The following is a 27,476-nucleotide window of genomic DNA, read 5'->3' as shown; positions in this document are numbered from 1 at the left end:
TAGTATTAAGCTTTTAATTTACCGAAAACACTATTCATTTAGCTAAAATTATGAAATAATGTAAAATAATAAAATCGATGAAAAGTAAAATAAAAATTATTGAAAAATTATTCAATATATTTCACAATAAATCAATAATTTTCATAAAATTTCGTGTAACGCAGCGCAATACAAAAAAAGTAAAGACATACTGCCAAAAAGTGATAAAAATGTTTTTACATATTAGATATTATAAAAGTTACTGTATTAAACTAAAAAATATATTATTTGTAAATAAAAAAATGCTAAAATATTGATAAAACTAATTCATAAAATATTTAAAAATTTTGCGTTATTTTGCTAATTTTTATTGAAAATTAAAAAAATATTAATATAATAAAGTTCTTTTAAATTATTTTAGAGAATACTTATTTTATTAATTTACTGATTCTATAACCCAATTTTTTCTTTAGTCATGTTAAAAGTATTAAAAATTAAACTATCGTTGAAAATTTTTATTATATCAAAATTTGTTTTTTATATTTTATTGTGTTTATTACATGTCATTATATTTGTAATTATAATTTATAGAGTTACATATTTGTATCTATATAATATAAAGTACACATGTATTATATATAAATACGTAAAATATTATAATATATATGTATTATATATATATATTATTTTTTGTAAAATCGTTTAAATTAAAAATTTTGTTAGAATTAGACACTTTACAGATAGCACAAATTACTAAAAAACGTCTTTTTTAAGTTGTCCTTTCTGTAAGACTAAAAGATGTAAGACTATAAGACATCTTTATAGCATTGTCAAAAAAAAACTTAAAAGAAACAATTTTTCATCGACTTTTTATAATTGTATTTTTTGCAAAAGTGGACTAAAAAATACCTTTTTGCTCGTCCAATCAGCGAAAGCAATACATCACGTAAATGAGTGGCAAAACACGCACTTGCCCGCCAGTTAGTGCACGGCGTCGCCGATAAGCGGCTTAACTCTCTCGGGAGCAAAATGCAGCGGACGTGCTACATAAAAATCACCCGCAGCGTAATTAAGGCAAGCAAAAATTAGCCTTCTTCAACGCGAGAGAGTTCAACTGCCTATCCATTTCGACTCGCAGTATTTTAATACACACTCTCTCTCTCTCTCTCTCTCTCTCTCTCTCTCTCTCTCTCTCTCTCTCTCTCTCTCTCTCTCTCTTTCTGTCCCCCTTTCTCTACAAATAAAGCGTCCTTCTGTCTCTCTCTTTCTCTTTATTTTCTCTATATCTGTCTTAATATTGTAACCCAATATTATAATTTTATAAACTTCAGTTCTCTTCGCCCCCCTCTCTCTCTAGTTTCTTTTTCTCCTACCTTTTTCCGTTTTTAAATTTTTGTTTTCTTAACCCGTTCACCCTTAGAAAGCCACGATTTTCTAAAAATCTTCTGATAAATAATTTCTTTTTTAAACGTCAAGAAATCTCAATAAAAACAGGTATTTTATAACTTTTAGGTCTATTGTTTTCAAATCGGGTGTCGGTTTTTTTGTATATTAATACAGACATTATTGTGCAACGTTATTTCTTATTTTATTATTACCTGATATTTATCATAATATCTTTCCCCTTAAACTCTCTTTCTCTTTCTTTCCGTTTCTTCCCCAGATAGCACAGGACGTCCTCAGGATCATCCTGAATATGTCCCGGGATGTCCTGGGATCTTGTCAGGATATAATAGTTGTATTATTGTAAATATTTTATGTATAAATTTGACTTCTAAAGTAAGTTTAGAATGTTCAATTCTGTAATAGTATTAATATAAATTGAAATTTTACTCATGTCTTGAGGACATCCTTGGGATGTCCTGAGGATATATGTATTCTAGCTGAAAACGTTATTCTTAAAATATTGTATAAAGAGTTTCATTAGCTACAAAATGTCTGAAGATAAACTTAAATATAATGACTGTATAAATACCAGACATTTTAGATAACACAGAATGTTCTAAGAATGATATCCTGAAAGTCCTCAGGACATCCTAAGACAGTCCTCAGGACATTCTAAAACAATCCTCAGAACATCCCAAAACAGTCCTTAGGATGTCCTAAGAGAGTCCTCAGGACATCCTACGAAGTCTTCAGGACATCCTAAAATAGTATTCAGGACATCCTGGACGTATAGTAATTTTTGAAAAAAACGTAAATTAATATAGCAAGTGAGAAATCTTTGAATATCGTACGTATTTCTAGAATGTATTGCAAAATCAAATGTGTAAAAATGTTGACTTTAAAGTCAGATTGAATGTCTACACTTATTGAAACAATATGGCATATTAACAATACTAAAAAATTATAAAAGATGACATTAAATAATTTTTTAATTTTATTTTATACAAACGGCGCAAAAACAGTTTTTTAATAAGTTATTCCACATGCTATTTCGCGCGCATATGTAAAAATGACTTTAAAAAACTGTAAAACTTTATATTTATTTATAAAAATATAAGTTAACTATATATGTTTCATCCTTCTGACAACATCTATTGTAATGATCTATAACAAATATGTATGCATAAACAAGAAGTACTCATGGATCATCACGAAGCGTTAGGATGCGTATGGTCTTCGAAGTCAAGCATCGTCGGCGATGGTTGATACTTGGATGGGTGACCGTTTTCTCGGGTACAGAGATTAAACATGCTTTAACAGATACAACTGTCGCTAAAACATGTATAGTCTTCTTCCTCTTACAAAATTATCGTAGAAATAATTAGAACTTTTAATTTTTTGTTAAAGTTTTTTTTCAATTCTCAAAAACTGTTAAAAATACTTAGAAATATTTTAAAAATTTTCTAAATTAATCGGAATTTTTTATTTTTTAAATTTTTCTGAGAAACGTTTCAAAAAATTTCTTATAAGTTTCTTATAAAAAATCGATACATTTATCAAAAATCCTAAAAAAAAAATCTAAAAAATCTGATAAAAAGTGGTCATTGTTTGGTATTCCTGAGGATGTCCTGAGGAAATCCTATGGTATCTTCAGGACGTCCGATGGACTGTCCTCAGGATGTCCGATAGACTGTCCTCAGGATGTCCTGAGGACTAAAAAGTGGCGCTCGTTTGCTATTCCTCAGGATGTCCTGAGGACGTCCCGGGATAAAATCAGGATGTCCTCAGGATATCCACGAAGTCCGTCCTGGACGTCCTAAAGACGTCCGTGTGCTATCTGGGTCTTTCTGCGAAAATCGCTGTTTCTCCTAATTTCTTGTTTTTCGTAATCTTTCTATTTCTCTCTTTCTATTTCTTGATCTATTTATCCACCTCTTTCTTTTCCTACTTCTTTCTTTTTGAAAGATTTAAAAATTTTTAAAATATTATATAATGTTTTATGTATTATTTTAAAGTACATAATTTTTAATTAACTTATAAATTACATTATATTTTTATGTTGTTCCATACTTCTCTTTCCCTCTCTATCTATCTATATATCTATTTATCTATCTCTTTCCTGAAAAGTACGCGAAATGTCAAATCAATGTTATATCCTTACTTTATTTCCTAATCTTCTACAACAAACAATCTTTAAATTTCTTTCCTTACACACTTTCCTTACACAAATAATTTTACCTGATATTTTAGTTTTTTATTTCATCCCTTTCTTTCTCCCTCTCTCTCCCTCCCTCCCTCTCTCTCTCTCTCTCTCTCTCTCTCTCTCTCTCTCTCTCTCTCTCTCTCTCTCTCTCTCTCTCTCTCTCTCTCTCTCTCTCTCTAATCTCTTTCCTTTCCTTCTCTCTTTTAAATAAAATACACGCTGTCAAATACGGTAAAGTACGCAAACTGACACAACAGACGCGCGCTACTTTACTTTTTATTTTTTTAAAATAAGTTACAACAATATTTGTATAGATAATATCTATATAAATTTGACAGCTGTCAACATTCAATCGCAATGACAGCTACTCTTGGAACACGAAGCGCAATGAAAGAATCAATTGGCATCGCGGAAAAGAGGCAACAAAATTCGATTCGGTTTAACATCTCCTTTTTCAGATAAAAGATATGAAAAATTTATGAATTAATGATATACAAAGTGTACGAAAAGTGTCAAAACTCTTTAATATTTAGAAAAATATGCATTTTCAAAAAAATATTTTATACAAAAGCTATAGGGTTTTATATAACGAATTATGTGGCTATATATTGTGACCTTGAAGAACGTTACCACAATTACATAAACCTAGAAATTTTTGATCGTCAACTGCCAATTTTTATTGCATATTGTTGTAAGCCAAATTACAACCGATAGATTAGTAATTCGAAACGCATCATCTTTCGAAAAGACGTTGCAAGAAGCATTTCTTTCGAAAGACACACAGGAATTCGCCGCGCTCACGGAAGTCCCAAGCAACTTCCGTGAGCTTACAACATCGCGAGCTTACAACATACGGAACCGCTCGGAAGCAGTTCCGTATCGCCCTAGAAATAAGGCTCTACGCTGCACAATTAAATCGCGAAATGACCGTTTTCTAGTGTCGAAACGCTTAGCCTTGCGGAAGCCATCAACACCCGGTCACTAGCCTCTAAAAATCGTGCTAAGCCAGCAAGTCATCCGGCTACATATGTACGTGCAGTGACCGGGCGGAGAATAACTAACAATGAGCTATGTCAGTTTACTACACGCTTATCGCGAGTGTCACCTAACCCCATACGCGCAGCACAGCTGATTGTAAACCAGAGACAAGAATAACGACCTAAAGCAGAACAAGCAAGAAGCCGTCTTTTCAATCAATCTACGAGCCGAATCCTCTCCCCTTCGGGTCCTAACCCCTAAGACAAACGAACCCTAGATATATCTCGGGAAGAACTCCCGTTCAGAATAAAACGCTCACAACAATATTCTTGTAGCTTACCATGAAAGCTTTTCAAAACACTATATTTAAGTATTTTTACTTAAGTACTTTTCAAGTTATACAACTTAAAATTAACAATTATAGCTTTTATGCTATTTGATTACTCAAATCCTAGTGCGTCGTGAGAATTAATATTGTACACAATTTCATTTTGACACATGCCTAATCTATTGGTAATAGCTTTTTATTTCAGCCTTGACAATGTAAGATAGTCCCTTACATTGTGAGTCCCACAATCCCTTTGAATATAATTTGCTTATACTTCTGTTTTACTTATTAGTTAATTGTTTGTTATAATATTTCATAGTACTTCTACAATGCGTAAAATCGCAAGAGCCAAAGAATTTTTGGATATATTTTTGATACTTTTTGTGATATAATATTATGTATAAGATATTGATAACTGATACGTAAGATCCGTCAAAAAGCATTCATTTTTTATTTTTTAAAAATAAAAATAATTTGAAAATATTTTTTAGTAATGTTCCATATCCCCCTACAGGTTCCATAACCACAATCTTCTTTTCCTTTCAGTAAATTGTTAATTATGTTCGTTATATATATTCAAAGAACTTCTGCATCTGCTTAAAACATAATTGCTAGAATTCTATGGGTAACAAACCTGTATCAACAAGTGTCATACAAAATTTTATTGAGTTATTTAAATAAAACAAAATTGTGATTTTTAACCTCGGTTTTTTTTCTACTTCTTATAATCTTGCAAAGTAAATATAGGAGCGATGCATTTGCACACGATTCAAATAGACACGGTGCTTTTGGGCACAATATTTTGCGCACCATTCATTTGCACACTGTTCATTTGCACACCGTTCAGTTGCACATCGTTCAGTTGTAGACTGTTCATTTGCACACCGTTCACATAGACACAGTGAGAAATAACTATGCCTTCTTCTTCTTCTTCTTCTTCAAATTCCCCAGATGGATTTCCGACACATAAACGGGTCACAGTACCACGGTTTAGTCAGGTCAACGACCTTTAGCAGACTCTTGAAGAAGATCAGTCTGCTATTCTCATAAAAATAACTATGCTGAGGGCACCCTACCGACGGAGTGGGTGTGAGAGGGGAGCTGAAGGCCTCTATTGCACCCCCGCGCGCGCGCGCGCGAGGGTGTGTCCGTTTCTTTTCGTGTCTAACTGAACAGCGTGCAAGTGAGCAATGTCCAACCGAGCGGTGTGCAAATAAACGGTGCTTTTGATTGAAAGAGAATTAATATATTTTTAGAAAACGCATGGGCGGGGGACAGGCGGAGCCCCCTCCCCGTATTTTTTCCTAACCCACCAATTTTATATCGCTATTTGGTTAATGCGAAAACATTGGAAACGAACAGCGTGAAGGTCACCCTCCTGAGTGACCTTTAAAAGATTTTGCTCCTTTCCCTGCACCCTCTCACCGTAATTTTTTCTAATTCTAACACACCAATTTTATGTCGCTATTTGGTTAATGCGAAAACATTGGAAACGAACAGCGTGGATCTTGTTTGGCGTGGAAAATCGCAAACCCATGTGGTACTATACAAGCATGGATTTCTCGTTTACTTTACGTAAAGCACTTAAATCATGTATCATATTTATAAAACGTAAAGTAAATGATGTCCACACTTGCACAGTACCACATAGGTTTGCGACTTTCCACGCCAAACAAGATCCACGCTGTTCGTTTCCAATGTTTTCGCATTAACCAAATAGCGACATAAAATTGGTGTGTTAGAATTAGAAAAAATTACGGTGAGAGGGTGCAGGGAAAGGAACAAAATCTTTTAAAGGTCACTCAGGAGGGTGACCTTCATAACATATACCAAGGTCAAGGTTATTAGTGCAGGTTTCCCTAATCAAAATATTTACCCTTGGCAAGATCAAATCGGAATAAAAACAAATCTATTTAGTGATTTATTTATTTTACTAACTTATTAATTTGTATTACCAATAAAAATAACTCATATTGTTTTGGAAAAACATGTGTGCAAAATTGCTAACTTAATAGTTAGAATCATAAAAAAACAAAAAATAAATGCAAAGAATTAAAGTACTAATTTGTATATATAAAAGTTAACGTATTGATCCATTCCTTACGAAGCACTGCACCCCCAGTAATAATTTTTATAAAAATAAAAACATCGAATAATAACAATAGTTTTAAACTAAAAAAAAGATAACTTTAAATGCTATTATTATTGAATAAATCATAACGTGCTCTTTAGACTATTATAATATTAAAATGAATATCAGGGAGAAGTACGAGCACTGTCCATTTATTAATTTAAAAATAGATGAGATCAAGATGAACATAAAAATCCACCATTGTTTTGAGATATCTCCAATGATACCTGAGGTATTAATTTTTCAAATTGTACGAATAAACAAGCGTCGAAAAAAGCGTTGAGCCGCTTGAGCTATTGAAATCTAATATAGAGGCGTGGCCAACATATATGTATATATGCAACCAACATGGCGGCGACAAAGTATTATAATACATTACGTTTATACCAAACAATACAGTTACTAGCAATTATGTTAATTACTTTGAATGATATTTGCAACTGGGCAGGTACAAATCCTTCTCACAATCAGAGAAAGTTTGTTGAAGAAGAACAAGTCTTAGAAGCTGATGACACATTATAAAATGCGGGAGTGTCCGACAAATTGACAGAACATTGTGCGCTTACAAGCTCTATGCGTTCAAACCTCTCAATTGAGACCTTGTGAAATTTATGGGGAAGTACGTAAAAGTAGGAAATTTTTTTCTTGCCAGTGTACTTGTAAAGCTGGATTAGGCGAAAAGTGTAAACATATGACAACTACTCTGCTATACTGTTACCGCTAAATATAACCTAAAAAATTTTTAATAACATTGAATAAGTATTTCAAATTAAGTTCAAATAAATTTTCAGAAAAAAACAGCATTAAAGAATTAATCGTGTACAGATAATCAATGTTCTTGGAAGCAAGTGGACCAGAGCATTCTTTTCTGCTTTCGGAAATTCATAAAACTGGAGATTAAATTCTTATTTGCCCTATTTTTACATCCTTCAACAATGCACTTATGTGTATTCAATCGATTAGACCGCAGAAAAAACGTTCCAACATCTATTGTTTTTTAATAAAGTTTTTTCATAAAAACAATTATCGCTACAATTCAAACTACACAATTTAATTATTTTCTTTGCTTCTACTGCCGCCTAGAGGGCGTCACGAGAAATGTTAGATTCCAATAACGCGACCTACTGTATCAAGCATTGGCTGTCGGCGGCGGGAGGAAGAGGGAAGAAGCGTGCCGTTGCTCGTGCTTCGCCGCGGTTTCCTCACGCCGCCGGCAGTCAATACTTGACACGGTGGGTCGTGCAATAGCTCGAACAGCTTGGCGCTTTCCTCGACGCTTATTCGTACAATTTAAAAAATTAATATCTCAACTATTATTGGAGATATCCTAAAGCTATAGTAGACTTTTATTTTCACCTCAATCCCGTTTGGCTTCCTATTAATAAATAGACAAACCTCGGATTTCTCCCTGTAGATGTCGCAAAAATTTTAAATTATTAAATCTTTTAAGGAGGTATTTTCGCTTTTAAGTTCCAAAAAATCGATTGTTTTTTAGTAGTTTTTAATAATTTGAACTTAAGAAAAATTAAAGTTAAAAGTGTAAAACTTTTTATTACCATATATATAAAATGCAAAACTATTAACTATTTTACTTAGAACATATCTTTCAAAATTATTGAAATATATATGTTACTATAATAATTTATCTAATTTTAATTAAATATTTTTCTCAATTTAATTTTTTACATTTAAATATAATAGTTTATTCCGTACTTCCTCTCAGGATTGACGAGGTGTTTTCAAGGGTGCATCAAACCCTATACAACTCCAATAAGCTCTCCGTATATACATCATAATATCTACGTTATAAATGTTAAACATGCATCTTCCACATACCACTTATGGATCTGGCCATTGGGCAGTCTTACAGACTACATCTCCTCTTCGCGCCCTCTCTAAAACATTTCATCCTTTCTTCTTTCCCCACTCTATTGCTCCTCTACTGTCTCTTCATCCATCCTTCATGATTCCCCCCTTCTCCTCTGCTCCATTAACTCCTTCCCTCCTTACTCCCCTCTCCCTTCTCCATATATTCCCCCCGCCCCCGCTCCATCTCCTATCCTCCACCCACCTCTTATTCATCCCTTAGTCTTTCCCCTCCTTTTTCTCTCCATCTATTTCTCTCTCCGTCCCAACTCCACCTCTTATTCGTCACCCATAGCTCTCTATTTGATATCTCCACTTTTTCCCTCTTCGCCCTCTCGCTTCTCGCCGCCTCCACTATCCTCCACCTCATCCTCTTCTCCATCGGTGCATTTACACACGGTTCAAATAGACACGGTGCATTTTCACACACGGTGCTTTTGGACACAATATTTTGCGCATCGTTCATTTGCACACCGTTCAATTGGACACAGTGAGAAATAACTATGCCGAAAGGCACCCTACAGACACCCTGTCTGTGCGGGAGGGAAGCCAAAGCATTCTCCGCTCTTCCTCTCTCCTGGCCTGCCGTGATCTCTTCTCACTTTCCTCCTCTCTCGCCACTGCGTTCCATCAGTCCTCTTCGCTCATACTTCTCTCCTTGTCCTCCTTCTCCCTGCTTGTCCACTCTCTCCTTTTGTCTTTCTTATCTTTTCTCCTCTGCTTTTTCCTCCCCTTTCCATTTTTCTCCCTCCACCAGTCTCCTCCTCCACCACTGCCCCTGTCCTCCTCCTGAGTTTCCGCTCCTTCTCGCTCTCCAACCTCTTACCTCTATCCGCTACTTCTTCCTTCCCTTCGCTTCAGTTCTCCTTCTCAGCTCTTTTCCTCTTCATCTTCTCTCTCCTCTGTTCTATCCTCCTTTCCTCCTCCTTCGATCTATCTTTCATCCTTTCCTCATCTTCACTCTCTTCTTCTCCTCCCGTCCTCATGCCTCTTTCTCTCCAAATCCTCATCATCTCATCTAAGCACCTCCTTATCTTACTCAACTCCTTTACTATTTTTTCCATTTAAACGCTGACACTCATTATTCCTCTCGTCACCCTCGTGCTCAACTCACGCTCAACTTTAACCCTACTTTTACCTGTCTTTTTCGACCATCAGTCTCGTATCAACCTTCCGATCTATCGCCATCGATCCTCCACTCTCACTTTTATAGCACCACTTTAAAGACAGCAGCGCCACTCTAGAAACTTTCACTTACATTCATTCATTCATTAGAACAGACTCTCGGAGAGAACAATTGTATTAACAAGTAAGAAATAAAAAAGCATATTACAATAATTTCGTGCGTGTTTATTTGCGATCTCAGTAGATATTAATATTAACCATCCGGGGAGTTTATTCGTTCCCACATTGATGCCGAAACCTGGGAAATATATGGAAATATACTCGACTAAAAACTCGTCGCTTGCAAAGCAATAAACAGCTTAAGAAAATGGCGACCCTTCCCGACGAGGATTTTAAAACTTCGGAAATTCGACAAGAGATACAGACAAACAAATTCAGAAACGCGAAGATGCCAAAATTCTGGCGCGATAAACCAAATGTTTCGCGATGCTCGAACGAAAATTCATAACATACAATATCAAAGCCGATGCAGTTAAATGTGCCTCAGTGATCTGCTACATAAACCCACTTACTATGAAAGTAATGGCCGATGTAATTTCCGCTCCCCCTCTCCCATCGACCAATTCATATAGCGATATCAAGAACGCGTTAATCATTAGGCTTACAACGTCCAAAGAAGCGAGGCTACGCCAGTTGCTAACTGGTATCGAGCTAAATGAGCAAAAACCGTAAGAATTACTGAGAGAAATTACACGGCTCGCTGGTAGCAACGTCACTCCCTACGCTCTAGCAAACATTGTGGCTGCAACGACTCCCCAAGCGAATACAGGAACTTTTAGCTGTCGCGTCATGGAGAACGTGGAATTGAATAAGCTCGCTAAACTAACAGATAAAGCAATGGAGCGTTCTAACACACATGAGTTAGTAATAGTTACACAAACGAAACCATCAGCCCCTGCATCAACACCACTAAACGTCGAGATCGCCGAATTAACTAAACGTATGAGACAGTTAGAAACCTTAATAAAAAAGACAATCCGCAGCAGAAGCAGAGACCGTTTCTCAAGAAGTTTTCCCAGGACCCGCAGCGCTTCCCGCAGCAAGTCCCGCCATAGGACAGACAAAATGTGCTACTTCCACAACAAATTCGGGAAGAAGGCATAGAAATGCAGAAAACCCTGTACATGGAAAGAAGACGCGCCAACCGATTCGGAAAACTAAACACGCTGTTAGCCATCGAGGCGGTAGGAAACGGCGCTATCAAGCAAAACCGTCTCATAATCACCGACAGAAGAACAGGTATGCGTTTTCCAATAAACACTGGCGCTGATACATCCGTTATCCCTTAGTCAACGATACGCGAACAACGTTCCACAAATGAATTCAAGTTATTCGCAGAAAACGGATCGCCAATCAATACTTACGGAGAAAAACTACTCATTCTCACATTAGATTTGCGCCAATGCTTTCCCTGGAAATTCGTAGTAGCACAAGTCTCACGAGCAATTCTAGGCGCTGACTTTTTACATCACTAAAAGCTGCTCGTGGACATTCAAAATAAAAGGCTAATCGACGATACCACACAATTACATACAAACGGATACATTTTCAATGCCGTCACGCCCACAATCTCTATGATTAGCAAAAATAACCAATATCAGACTTCGATAGAGAAATTCGCGGACATCACTAAATCCACCAACCGCAAAGTTGCGACTCATCAAATTGTACATCACATTACTACCAAGGGCCCAATTGCAGAACGAGCAAGACGTTTACACCCAAAGAAATTAAAAGTAGCTCGAGCCGAATTCAAATACATGATCAAACAAAGCATCTGTCAAAAAGCCAGTAAGCCAGTCCGTTACATATGGTTCAAAAAAAGTCTGGTGAGTGGCGACTATCGCAAATTAAATAGCGTCACCGTCCCAAACTGCTACCCTCTACCGCACATCCACGATATAGCACATAACTTCAGAAATTGTAAGATCTTTTCAACGATCGATCTAACTCGAGCATACCACCAAATTCCTGTAGCCTCAGAGGACCGTCAAAAGACCGCAGTCATCACACTATTCGGTTTGGTCGAATTCTCTGTAATGACCTTTGGTTTATGGATACAGTCTTAAAAGGTCTTAACTTCTGCCACTGTTATATGGACGACATTATCATCGCCTCGAAAGACTTCGATGAACATAAAAAACACCTGCGCTTAGTTTTTGAGTGCCCAAGAAAACGGACTCACTATAAACATCACCAAGTGCACATTTGCTCAAAAATAAATGCAATACCTAAGCTATCAGCTAAATACAGACAGATTAGCAGCTTTAACAAAATGGGTTGATGCCATCCGTCAATACCCCAAGCCAAAAACACGGAAAGGAATTACGTAAATTTTTAGGCATAATTAATTTCTATCGCCGTTTCATACCTCATGCAGCCCAAACTCAAACACCATTGTACAAGTTACTAACCGGCGCTAAGAAAAACGATAAACGACCAGTTAAATGGACCCCAATAACAAAACAAACATTTAAAAATTGCAAACAACAAATGGCCAAGGCAACTCTTTTACCCAAAGGAAAATGCAACTTTAGCATTAACTATCGATGCATCAGACAATGCAATAAGAGCGATTTTGGAGCAACTTGTGGAAGAGAGACAAGAACCCCTTGGTTTTTTCTCACGTAAGTTGGATAAAACACAAATCAACTACAGCGCTTACGACCGCGAGTTACTTGCAATTTATCATTACTTGCAAAATATAAAATTTTTCCGTCATATAATAAAAAAAAGTCAGAACCTAATCATAAGAACTGATCACAAACCATTAATTTTTGCATTTTCTCAAAAATCAGATAAAGCCTCACCAAGACAAATACGACAGCTAAATTTTATCAGCTAGTTTTCTACCAAAATAATCTAACAGAAACTGATAATGTAATAGCCGATACACTCTCGCGCATTGAAACGATCGATATGCCAGTACTCGTATCTACAGCCGAATTAGCAAAAATGCAAGCCACAGATAATAAATTGCAAGATAACCTCAATAAAAGCAAGTGAAATCTACACAAAATCCAAATCGATGATTCAAATACATACATACATCTATTGCTATATTGTAGGTAATAATCTAAGACCGTACGTTTTAGGCAATTTGCGAAAAAAATTTTTACATTATCTCACGATCTTTCATATCCCAACGACCGCACAACGAAAAAATTAATCAGCAAAAGTTTTTTCTGGCCCAAAATGAACAAGGACAGGCAGAATGGTCTCGCCTGCCAACGGAACAAACTCCACCGCCATAATAAAAACGCACCCGAGCACTTTGAAGTTTCCAAAAAGCGATTCAAACACGTGCATTTGTTATCGTTGGGCCGCTACCTCGTTCACAAAATTTCCGGTTCTGTTTAACAATAATCGACCGCTTCTCCAGATGACCGGAGGCAATCCCCATCACCGATGTTACCGCAGACATCATCGCTACAGCTTCTTACACTAATTGGGTCTCAAGATTTGGCGCTCCAGCCACCATCACGACAGATCAAAGATCCCAGTTCGAGTCACAGCTTTTCAGTGCCTTAACAAAATTCATAGGCTGTAACAAAATCAGAACAACACCTTACCACCTGTCTTCAAATGACATCATCAAACAATGGCACAGATCACTAAAAGCAGTTATAAAATGTTAAAAATACTTATAATTGAGTTGAAGTACTTCCAACGGTGTTATTAGGCCTACGGACAAACTTCAAAGCGGATATCGAAGCCACAGCCGCAGAGTTAGTTTACGGCACCACGCTAAGACTATCCGGTGAGTTTTTCCTCAATGAAGACCTACCTTGGTGTTCGGGATTCAGTATGTACTGAGCTCGCGTCGTCACGTCAGATGGCAGCAGCTATCGATCACCGTTAGTGTAGATCGTGGTGCGCCGCAACGTGCGCGCCAGCATACGCATATCATCAGAATTGATTTTACTTTGGTACGTGTGCTCTATGGCGGCGGTTCGCTTTCGTTCATCGTGCTATCGTTTCGACATAGTTTGGTGCTCGAATCTATTCGTAGGATCGTAGAACACTCATTCAGAGGCTGCTCAAGAAAGAATTCATCCAATATTACAAAGAAACTCAGAATTATCGCTCAGGTTCATCACCATCGAGAGACTCACGCTCACCACGCTATACGCACGCCGGTGCCGCGTGACACCGGCTCATGAACATCATCATCACGATCGGTAACAGATTAATATAATCTCTCCCGTGTAAGTGATCAAGACATTACTCTCATCCAAACACTTATTCTTGTGCTCATTAAACAATAAACACGTGTAATGTATATCAATTAATATCTGTGATAAATATAAGGTACAACTCGGACATCACGATGAGTCCACGTGACACGTAATCGCAGTGCGATTTTATTTAACATCTGTTCCACGAATGTCCTCACACCCTGCTTAACATCCTCAGGGGTTAACTAGCGAACTCTTCGCCGAGTCGCGAACACTTGAAACCCTTAACCTTTTGTAGAGAAATTTCGCGAACACATGCGGAATATCCGAGCAAAACCCATTGCTTATTACAGCAAAAAACAAACTTTCGTCCATAAAACATTACATACTTGCTCACACATATTTATACGAGTAGATGGAGTAAAAAATTCCTTGAACACCCCCTACGAAAGCCCCTTTGAGATCGTCGAACGAATAACAGATATTTTTAAAATCAATTATAAAAGAAGACAAACAAATATATCTACAGAACGCCTGAAACCTTCTTTGAAGCCAAAGACACCAACGGAGTACCCCCGACTTCAACGTCAGTACCATTAAAAACATATTCAAATCAAAAAAAGAAAACTGTTACATTTAAAGACCAAATTTCGCTACTCACTTAAATTACTAGGAGGGGAGTATTATAGCACCACTCTAGAGATAGTAGCACCACTCTAGACTTTCACTTACATTCATTCATTCATTAGAACAGACTCTCGGAGAGAACAACTGTATTAGCAAATAAGAAATAAAAAAGCATATTACGGCAATTTCGTGCGTGTTCATTTGCGACCTCCGTTGATATTAATTAACCTTCCGAGTTTATTTCCACACTTTCACCTCTGCTGCTGCCCTCCTCCGGCTTTCTCTTCAACTCCCTTCACCATCAAACTTCCGTCGACCTATCTATCTTTTTCCTGTGCTCCGACTCTCACTTCCAACCATACTGCCGTCCTCCTCCGATCTTTTCGACAACCTCTTAGATCCATTCTCAATCCGCCCGTCTCGATATATTGAAACTCACACCGCTCAATCAACTCGCCGCTGCACCGCCCTCTACCGTCATCCTCTTGTTTCAGCTCCAAATTCCTGCCTGTCTCTTCGCCTTCTCACCAGCTATCTGATCCACTATTTTTCTTCTATCTCCCAATTTCTTCCGTCTTCCTGCTTCTCTCAATTTGCCCGATCGCCCTTAGCCATTGTCTTCTTGCTGCTTCACTCCCCACTTTTCACATACTTAATGTACTCCTCTAATAACCGAGCCGATCGCCCCACCATCCACCCGGTCGCGGCGCCATGACGGATCTTTCTAAATTTTTTTTTTTTTTTACATAAACAAGATATTTATAATATTTTCAATTCACGTCCAAATTACAATCAAATAAAAATTCCAACTTTTTAATTTTTTTGATACAAAAAGTCTTAAGATAAACGCAAAAAAATTGAATTTTTTTTTAAACTTTTCCATTTTGCTAAAACAAAATTTTTAACAGATAAATCGAATCAGAATTACATTTATAAAGATTAAGAATTTCTTCAATTCTTTGTCTTATGTCAGAAAATTTCTATATTTTGAATTAAAAATAAGATCGATTTTTTACATTCATGTAAATAATTTCCCAAAAATTTCATAATATTTGAAAAAATTGTAAAAAATATTTAAATATCAAAGAACAAGTGTATCAAGTTATAAGTATTTATAGTTTTCAATATATTTTTAACCTCCTAAAAGAATACAAAATAACAGTGAAAAAATATGCATTAAAAAAAATTAAATTGTATGTATAATATTGTAAATAAAATTATTTATTATTAAAATTATTATTATTGTTTCTTGTGTATGACGTGCGTGCGTGCGTGCGTGCGTGCGTGCGCGCGCGCGCGTGTGCAAGTAAAAATCTAATTCACAAAGCAGGCACATATAATACACATACGTATCCACAGAGTTGAAAAGTAACGTGTTACTTCCCAGTGAACACAGTAATATAGCAGCAGTGTAACAGCAATGTAACCAAATATAACAGGTTACGTTACTCTGAAATTACACGTAACTTACATGTAAGTTACAATTTCCGATTCAGCAATATAACATGTTATAATTACATGTTATCTAACCGTTACACAACAGTTACAAAAAAAATAAAATAAAATAAAAATTTCATTTTTTTGAAATTATTTTTATCAACAGCACATACTACATTTAGAATAAATTTTTATTAATTAATTAAATTTAAATTATGTTATTTTTTATTTTATTCTTACTTGCCGCTGCTAGGTTTGAACCCGGGACCTTAGGATTACGAACCTTGTACTCTACCTGCTACGCCAATTTGACTCATTGATAGGGGTACTTGTTATTGTCTACATATACCTATATGTAAACTGACGCGACTATATTATTTTTTATAAAAGCAATTAAATTTTGCAAAACATTAAAAATAAGTAGCATTAATTTATTTACTTATTAATTTCATTGTTAAATTTATCTTTTTCCATAACCTTAATAATTTGATGGAAATTGCGATCTATTTAGCACTAATCTTTGAAGCGTTCAAATGATTAATTAAATGGTTAACTATGTAGATCATAATTCTAAGAAAAATTGAATAGTATACATTTATTATTCTGTTTTTGTTCAGCACATGATGAATTTAGATTTTGTGCATTTTTTGTGCGCAGTAATTGTAGACAAACCGTTATTTTTGGAAACATTATCTTTATATTTTTTTTTTTTTTTTTATTAAATAGATCTGTCATTCAGAATGTTATAATGTCTGATTTCTGAGTCAACTACGACGCATCGTTCCGTAATAACATTGATACGAACGTGTTATGTTACGATTATACAATTTTTGTTGAATAACTGTAACGCCAAAACGATGTATAACAGTTAGATCACTTGCGTATAACAAATATTACGTAACAGGTTATTTCCATGTCATATAGCACCTACATATCACAAGAATAACAATGTTAAATTACATGTAACTTCCATGTTATATTGCCGCTATAAAATATGTTCACTGGGTTGTTACTGTTACCGTTATTTGTTTTCGGTAACGATTTAGTAACGCCGTTACTTACTTTTATTTGTAATGAAAAAGTAACAACGTTATATTTTCTTTTGTAACGGTAACGAAATTTGATGATTATTTTATCTTTACTTTTTAAGCTGCGTTCTAATATTAACTACTAGTATTGAAAATCTAAAGTTTACGTTACAGTCATTACACATGCATTTACATAACTGTAGGATTTCAACCAATCGCATTGCTCAGTTCAGCCAAATTGATCAATCGTTCAATTTCTTATGGCCGCGATTATAAAAATGTACAAGCAATGGCTCTTATATGCCTTATATATTTTTTTAGCACTGGCAGTGAACATTGAAACACAACCTTAATATTGAGTAACACAATAAAATTGCTTTGTTTTGATTGGTATATTTATAGTATGCATAGAGATATAAGAATAGAATACGTAAGAGAGCCGAAAAAGCGATAAAAGAATAAAAAGAGAGTCGAATATAAAGGCCCCTCCATCTTTGTTCAATCTGCATGTGCTAGTGTACTGTTTTGAAGTTAGACAAAGACGAAGAGGGCCTTTATTCTAGCTTTCTCTTTCTATCTCTCGATGCCACTTATATGCTAGTATACAACTCGCGCGCTCTATTCTTATATCTCTATGATATTATGATATTAAACTGAAAAAAAAGTTAATTATAAAATATTAATAAAAATATTCAAGGTTGGGTGTTAATATATTTTTTACTAAATTAAAGTTAATTGATTATAAAATTAATTCAGTTAAGTTAAAAATTACATAAATAAAAAATTAACTCACAATCAGTTAAAGTTATGTTAAAATTAATTTAACTCAAGTTAAAGTAAAAGTTAATTTTGAGAAGCTTTATTTGTATTTAATTAAAAAACCATATAATTTATTGAAATTACCAATATCACTGCAATATCAATTATCAAATATATTTAATATTTTATTTGTAAATTAAATTATAATATTAATTATAAGAGATACAAAAAAATTTTTTTTTCATGCAGGAATGTATTTTTATTTTATAATTTTTTACTTTCGCCCAAATAAAATTTTTAATTTAGAAAAAAGTTAATAAATTAAAGTTTATACGTTTCAAAAATAACTCGTTAAAGTTAAAAATTGAATCAGTTTAAAATCAATTAAATTAAATTAAAAGTTATTAAATTTTTAACTTTATAATTAACTTTCAACTTCTTAACTAATTATTACCCAATCCTGAAAATATTTAGAGATAGATATCTCTCTACTTTATCCTCATTTAATATTCTTTCTCAAAACATCCTTTAATCTTACCTTAGAATTAAAAAAAAAATAAAAAGTAACAATTATTTCAGCATTACTTTTAAGTAACGGTAATGTGTTACTTTTTACCGAAAGTAACAGTAACGGTAACGCGTTACTTTTAAAAAGTAACTTTCCTAACTCTGTGTATTCATAGTGAGAAGAGAATATAATTCTTGTCTTTATATATAAAACCACCATCGTTAAAAATACAATATAATTTATTTAAATTTGATATTAACATATTTTTTTTGTATATTTTTGACCTAGTATTTCGCCAAAACAAAGCAAACAAATGTTGATGGACTATCAATTAAGACAATTAATTATATTAATAAAAACAACAAAAACATACATAACTCTGGAAGATTAAAAAATTACAGAAAGAACATAGCAAATATTGCCACAGGTATAAATATGTCAGATCTATATCAGAATAAATAGTATCAGATCTTAATAAAAAAAAAAATTTTTTTAATATTCTAATGTCAAACAGTTAAAAGTGTAAAAGCCGTTAGAATAAAACGCAAAGATGTAGAGAATCATTATGAGACAACATTGAATGAAATGGATTTCTTTCAAGTAATAAGAAACAGAAATGTCACAACTGAAAAAAAAAAAACGACGAAATACACCATGAAAACGCAGCGAATACACTACAACTTTTACCAAGAAACTACAAATAAAGGTATAAAAGAACTTTGGATCAATCTTTAATTTCAGAAAAAGTATCTACCTTTTCAGCGGGTAACGAGAGCTCTTATGAAGAATTATACAATTACGAAAAATTAAAAATGGAATACAAACAACAGCTGAAAGACGATATAAAGGAAGGGAAAATACTGAATTATACTAAAACCGAAGAGTTAAAGAATACACCAAAAACGTTGAAAAGAATATTGGATCTAAAGCGACCCGAGAACTGCACGAAAGAAGAGCTGAGCCAGATTGGAATTAAAACAATAGAATGTCTTTTGTATGACGTTCAGCGTATGAAAGATATTACAACTGCGAAAATAATTATTTCAAAAACATGGTTGGTTTTACGAGTTTGGTTGTTAATTTATATTTGCTTGGCAATACCCTGCTGGTGTCAACGAGGTAATTTTGTCCAGCTATTCTTACATCAGATCTTTTCTGGAAAGAATTATTATTATATAAAAAGTTTATTGTACAAAATTTATATATATTTTATTATAACTAGTGTTATGCGTTAATTAATTTATTTATTTAACTGAAATAATAATCTAGAAAAAAATTTTAAAAGAGAAAAAAATTTACTTTTAATTGATTGCATCATATAATTATATTTATAATAATTATAATGTATACATGCCGCGTTCTGGTACAGCGTTGCGCCGACGTTTCGCAAACGTTTGCATCATCAGGGCTAGAAGCTCCGATTTTGAGCTTTCTTGGATTGTAACCGTCCTTATATACCCTTTGTCCTGGTGTTAGGGATGGGTGTGAGGGTAGAGGGCGGAGTTGTTCGTTCAATCCCAGAAAACATTTTGACATCCAATGTATATACATTGCATATACATCAGTGGATATGACATATCCTATACACATACGGTGAAACACAAACGACATACATTGGATATCGTAAGTATGTGCGAATGCAACACGATGTATGTGCACTATATATCCATGAAATATACATGTGTATATTTGCCAAATATTCTACATATATGTATACGTGTACATACAGAGAAGTACATATAGCAAATATCTTTTTTCATATGTACAATAAATATTTATTAGATATTCAGTGTATATACATTGCATATACATCAGTGAATATGACACATCCTATATACATACAGTGATACACAAACGACGTACATTGGATATCGTAGGTATATGTGAATGCAACGCGCTCTATGTGCAATGTATATCCATATAATATACATATGTATAGGGGATGTACACTCTATATATATTCGTAAAAAGTATATAACAGATAATTATTAGCTATAGCTAATAAAAATGAAATTCGAGATCTAATTTTGGAGTTGCAAGTGACCTCCTTATATATGCAAGAAAACATCACTTGACTCCGGAGAAAGGGCTAAGTTGCATCGCCTAGCGGTGATTGCAAGAATTAGTCCTTGCGCGTGGGCCTGCAAGTTTACGTTATAGAGGAAAAATATCTTGCACATAAAATGTACATACATTTAACATTGTACGCTGTATATGCATACCAAATACATTAATAGATATACACGTTACATACAATTCGGCATGGGTAGCGAGTGTTGCGCGCCCCTCGAACAGCGGCCTCGAACAAAACCCTCCAAGTCGTGTATAAACACAGTTCAAAAATAATAAACAATTTTGAAGAATAGCATTCAAAAAGAAAGAAAGGCGAGATTACTGCAGAATTAGCAATTGTAAAAAGCAATTAAAGAGGGACGTAATTTTTCAAGTTTTCAAAAAATAAAGAATTTTAAAAAAAGTGGATAAACAGGTGCAACATAACCCAAAATGTGACAAAACACATGTTTATATGTAATATGTATTTTATTAAAGAAGATTACTATCCAATTGATAAATACATATTAAATATATACAATTAAATTTTAATACATTAAAAATTATGTATTAGGTATACTATAAAGAATATTTGTTTTAGATTAGCCAGCAAAATTTTTTAATTGAAAAAGGAAGCTATTCAATCAAATTTAATTATAAAAAAAGAAGTGTTTACTCCAAATATATTAAATAAAAAAAGGAGTGAAATTATGCATTACAATGTATAAAAACAAAATTGTTGATATTTATATCTAGTTAAGTGCAATAATAACGCAATATACTATAATGTTTACATTTGTCAGACTGGCCTGCTTTGCAGAAACATATGCAAGCTATACTTATTCTATTACCTATATTGATAACTAAATTAATTTTGTGTGGTGGGCCAAACACATTGATTTCAAGTATAAACATATTATTTTCGTTTCCTCTACTTTTTGGACATTATTTCCACGTACATAAGGTGGTTTGCCTGCACATTCTCCCCTTCGACATACGTCTCAAACCATCATGTTTATTATAAAATTCATTTTATGTTTTAATAAAACTAAAAACTCGCATACGCGCCTAATCTTTGAACCGCATCGGTACACGACTTGGAGAGTCTGCTCGGGGCCGCTAGGGGCGCACAACACTCGCTACCCATGCCGAATAATGTATATTCGAATCAGGTATATGAGATGTATATACATTTAACAACAAAATATTTTATACAATAAAAAAATGCATATACATAGAATGTCCGATGTTATGTAGGTAATAGCACAGTTCATGGGCCTACTGTTGGTCAACTGTTGGCCGATCTTAATACAATATTACTATTTGCTTACTATTTGCCAATTAATATGTGCTGTTCGGAAATGTTTTTAATTGATCGATTAAAAAACCGGAAGGACAGTGTACCAAATCGGGCTTGTCTGATAACCTTTATTACGGTTAAGATTATCGGGATGTTTCAGAATTTCTAGACTTTCATGATGTTTCTTGGCAAAGTAACCTTGAGAAAGAGCTAGCATTGTAGTTTTTTCGTATTACACGGAGTGTCCAGTCTCCATTCAGCGTTCGGCTAAGGCTGATTAAGAAAAGCGGCCGTATTTGATATACTGCTAATGTTCTTTGATTCGTGTGCTAATCTTCCTCCCGATTTCTCCTATGTATACTTTTCCGCAAGAACAGAGAATTTTGTATACACCTGGTGATTCTAAGCGTGGTCTCTGATCCTTCGGATTAGAAAATAACTGGAAAATCTTTCTTTGTGATTTAAAGATCACTATTATTTTGTGTTTACGCAAAATTTTGCTGATGCGTACCTTGAAGATACGGAAGAAAAGCCATCTTATTCTCTTCTTTTTCTTTTTCTTCCTCTTCATTCGACGTCTCGATATTGTTGAGACTGGAAATTTTGTTCTTCAATTTTTGGACTGTTTGACTGATGTTTCTACTATTATATCCATTTTTTGTTAGAACTTAATTAAAATGTTCTAATTCCCCATTTAAAGAAGTTGATTCAGAAATTTTATGGGCTCTATATACCAGTGACCTAATGACTGAATTCTTTTGCGAAGGATGATGGTGAGAGGTGGCGTGAAGATATCGATCTGTGTATGTTGGTTTTCGATAAACCTTCGATAAAGTACAATCTCCGTTCCTTCTAACCAACACATCTAGAAAAGGGATTTGGTTGATTAGTTTTACTTCCATTGTAAACAGAATGTTAGGATGCTGAGAGTTGAAAAAGGCAAGAAATTGAGGAAGGGTATCTTTGCCATGGCTCCAAATCACAAAAGTGTCTTTAACATATCGGAACCATATAGTTGATTTGAAAGGTGAGTTGCGATGAGAGAGCCTATTGTTGCTCCAGAAGTATGTTCAAAAAATTCTCGTTGAAACTGAAAGTAAATTGACATTAAACAGTGTTCCGTTAATGGAAGGAGGTTCGTGGAAATTCTGTCGGATTTCCTGATAATATTCAAAGTGTCCTGGACTGGAACAATGAAACTATATCAAAGCTTACAAGGACATCATTAGATTTTGTTTTTATTTTAATGATTTTGTTCACGAAATCTATTGAATTCTTAATATTAGAATCATTGTGTCCAGTAAGTTCTTGGAGAGGTTGGTGATATAGCGGGCCAAATTATAGGTGGGTCCCCCTATGTTGCTAACAATGGAGCGTAATGGCAATCCTTTATGAATCTTAGGAAGGCCGTATAGTCTAGGAGCCGAAGATTCTCTGGAGATTAAATTTCTAAGAGTTTGAGGAGAAAAATCTGAATTTCTAAGAGAGATCGTTTTCTTCTCTATAGTGGAAGTCGGGTTGCGTTTAAGCTTTTTATAAACTTTGCAATTCGAGAGCATGGCCTTGATTTTATTGCAGTAGTCCTCATCCATAACCACAGTGGAGTTCCTTTTATTCGCTGGTAGAATCAAAATATTGTTTTGTTTCAGATTTCTAAGTGCTAAGCGTTCTTCTCTGCTTATATTTTGGTTGGGAAGTTTTGAACATTTCCGAACCAGCATTCCTAGGGAAGAAATCAGCAGCCAAATTAAAACGGCTATTTTTTAATAGATCAATTAAAAACATTTCCGAACAGCACATATTAATTGGCAAATAGAGCCAATATTGTATTAAGATTGGCCAACAGTTGACCAATAGTAGACCCATAAACTGTGCTACTATTAGACGAACAACTCCACCCCCTTCCCTCACCCACATCCCTACCATCAGAACAAGAGGTATATAAAAACGATTACAATCCAAGAGAGTAATTTTTTAACTTTTATAATGAATACCATATATGTTTCCAGAAGGGTTAAATGCTCAAATAAGGGTTAAATGCTTCAAAAATCTCGCCTTTTCTGGCTAGGTATTCACTTATCTTGCCTTTATTAGCTGTGTTTTCTGACGTGATACGCTATTTTTATGACCAGATTTGAATTTAGCGACCTTAAATTTACTTAAAAAAAACATTATTCCCAATAGCCGCAGGAAGGAAAAGTGATTTTTTGTCGGACTGTGTTATTTTATAAATCGGATAATGTTTGATTTATCTCAATAATTGATTAAATAAATTATAATTGTGCTGATTTATTTATCATTGATTATTTTAACAAAGAATTGATTATTTTAATTAAGCGAAAACTTACTCGATTAATTATACAAAATTAATAATTAATTTTATTAATTGGTTACATTATGATTTTAGACTTAAAGCATTCACGGCCATTGACGTTGCTTCCAATAGAAAGAGCTTCTTATATGCCGCGTTCTGGTACAGCTTTGCGCAGACGTTTCGCAAACGTTGCAGTTTGCATCATCAGGGTTAGGAGCTTCGATTCTGAGCTCCTAACCCTGATGATGCAAACTGCAACGTTTGCGAAACGTCTGCGCAAAGCTGTACCAGAACGCGGCATATAAGAAGCTCTTTCTATTGGAAGCAACGTCAATGGCCGTGAATGCTTTAAGTCTAAAATCATAATGTAACCAATTAATAAAATTAATTATTAATTTTGTATAATTAATCGAGTAAGTTTTCGCTTAATTAAAATAATCAATTCATTGTATGCACTCTCTTGCATTAAAAAATCTAGAAACTTAATTTGCTATATCTCAGCGAAAGAAAATCGGATTAGGACAAATCAAAATTGATTTAAAAGGTAAATAATAGTATTTTATTGTAAAATGGGTGTAAATATTGACAAAAAATTCTTGCAAACACTGTGGGTAGTTCAATATAGCCAAAAACGTCATATTTTGCGCTTTTAGATTAGGATATCTCGAAAACCTGACGTGATGTGCTATTTTTATGGCCAGATTTAAATTCAGCAACCTCAAGTTTATTAAAGTACATTACTCCTGATAACCACAAAATTTCTTGTACTGCGTAAAAGAACATCACCAATCAGATTATTGTTTTAGTTAAACTTAGAATAAATTTATAGAATTTGATTGGTGGTATCCGTTTTATACTGTGCGCATCTGGGACTCATGCACGGTTAATTGCCCGGCTAAGTACGTTTATCTGCACGTGTAAAAAATAGCCCATCCACACGTGTCGCACACAATATATTTTATTACCTATGCATCAAAATGTTAGTTCTTGAATATAAATACAGGTAGAGAAACGGACCACTTTCGGTGCACAGGTAGCAAAATAACACACGCCTACAAAAAATAAAAAGTACCCTGCGCCTTGAACCAAAATAAGTCATTTCCATGTATTTAACCCGCTAAAAACAAATGTGATGTTAGTTTTGCTCCACCACATCTCAATTTTTTCTAACCTCAAAAAATACCTTAAAACACCATAAAACCAGATTTCTAACTTTTACTTCTATAAACATTAAACTTTGTAATGCAATATATTTTAACTAACCATTTCTAATCTTAAAACCTTCCAATAAATGACCATGACCTGATAACCCATTAATAGCAAACCCCATTATCCTGTAACCCTGAGAATTCGATGAAAACAATAAAAAAAATTCTAACATAATACTGTAAATTTAATATTACAACCATCTCCAGCATCCTCTGAGGCAACAGATTTAATTTCAATACGGAAATTAAATCTGTTGCCTCAGAGGATGCTGGAGATGGTTGTAATATTAAATTTACAGTATTATGTTAGAATTTTTTTTATTGTTTTCATCGAATTCTCAGGGTTACAGGATAATGGGGTTTGCTATTAATGGGTTATCAGGTCACGGTCATTTATTGGAAGGTTTTAAGATTAGAAATGGTTAGTTAATGGAGATCGGATTCAATAGAATAAAGAGACAAAATGCCTTTACTTTAAGAAATCAAGGATTTCTCGATACAATGAATGCTGAAGAATAAACTGCATGGCTTAGTTTTAAAAAGGTAGTCAAAAACTTCTAATTACAGAAATAATTACAGTAAAAACAATAAAGACTATAGTCTTTACTTTTGTAATTAGAAGTTTTCGAGTACATTAAAACTTTAAAACTAAGCCATGCAGCTCGTTTTTCGGCATTCATTGTATCGAGAAATCCTTAATTTCTTAAAGTAACGGCGTTTCGTATTGTACAAAATCTTGAAGATTACAGTAAAAAACAGGGAGAACAATTCCATCAAGACATTAGAGAAATGGAACGTCGTTACCAAGGCAAGTGGGATAAAAATATTATGTTTGACTTCTGTTGTATGTTAAAGAGAGAAAAGTTGTGAATGGTAAAAAGCGTAAAAGAAATACATTTTATAGATCATTCGACGATAAAAGAGTATGTAAACACAAACAATCATGAATTATGCTTTAAACATATGGAGTTAAAATATCGCGAGAATTATAGGGTTTTAGGGTTTGCTACTGAAGAATATATGGTTATTGAATTATGGGGTTTGTTTTGAAAGGGTTATAAAAGGTGTAATTGGACATCTAAGAGTTCATGCAGCTATTGTTTGTAATGTCAAAGTTACAATATCAGGTTAAAATTTTCCTCGTCGTTTGCATCGAATTCCCGGAGTTATGGGATAATGCGGGAAATTTGCTATTAATGGGTTATCAGATTATGGGATATTTATTGAAGGGTCCTAAGATTAGAAATTGTTAACATATATAGAATCATTAAAGGACCACGCACACACATAAGGGAGAAATTGGCTACCCGTCGAATTAGCTAAAAATGCAATATGTTGTAGTTGATAACCTCCTGATTAAAAGTCCCAATGATCCAAGACCCAAAATCAACCGTTATCGAGATAGATAGCGTCAAAGGTCATATACGTATAAGACGCTGCTCAGTAAAGACCGCTCGTGCGTGTATGTGTGCGTAGGAATAGGGGATGTGTTATACAGGCAATAAACTAAGCCAAAAAGAAGTTAGCCGTAAAAATCTGTGTACACATAGGTACACATGGGTACGCATAGGTGTAGATAAGAATCCCAAACAGTAGTTTTTCAACAGTAGCTACCGACGGCATTAGCGTTACCCGATGTGCACCGCGTAGAGGTTGCCGAATCGTATTTTGCACATTTTTTAGCGCTGACAACGGTTGTTTTTTATGGTTTGTATGTTTTTTCTATATATATACACATACATACACATTCTTTACTGAACAGCGTCCTATATATGATCTTTGACGTTATCTATCTTGATAACAATTGATTTTGGGTCTTGGACTCATTAGAACTTTTGATCAGGAGGCCATCAACTACAACATATTGCATTTTCAGCCAATTTGACGGGTAGCTAATTTACCCCCTTATGTGTGTGCGTGGTCCTTTAATGTTTATAAGAATAGAAGTCAGAAATCCTCGATTTTATGGTTTTTAAGGTGTTTTTTGAGGTTAGAAAAAAAACGGATGT

The 27,476-nt window shown here is 34.3% G+C and overlaps 1 protein-coding gene, 1 long non-coding RNA gene and 1 pseudogene across 7 annotated transcripts in view; 2 read left to right on the top strand and 1 right to left on the bottom strand.

The window, feature by feature from the left end:
- Positions 1–27,476, bottom strand: part of LOC105832099 — a 151,996-nt gene that overhangs the window by 90,151 nt on the left and 34,369 nt on the right. The window lies entirely within an intron of this gene.
- The window catches only part of LOC118647925, a 37,754-nt pseudogene that overhangs the window by 5,454 nt on the left and 4,824 nt on the right, over positions 1–27,476 (top strand).
- LOC118647929 lies at positions 3,721–6,906 on the top strand. The gene is made up of 2 exons (XR_004965075.1): positions 3,721–6,243; positions 6,709–6,906. It is a non-coding gene; the product is annotated as an uncharacterized LOC118647929 (long non-coding RNA).

Source organism: Monomorium pharaonis, chromosome 1, assembly GCF_013373865.1.
Source record: "Monomorium pharaonis isolate MP-MQ-018 chromosome 1, ASM1337386v2, whole genome shotgun sequence".
NCBI lineage: Eukaryota > Metazoa > Arthropoda > Insecta > Hymenoptera > Formicidae > Monomorium > Monomorium pharaonis.
This window is presented reverse-complemented; position numbering and strand designations above follow the sequence as displayed.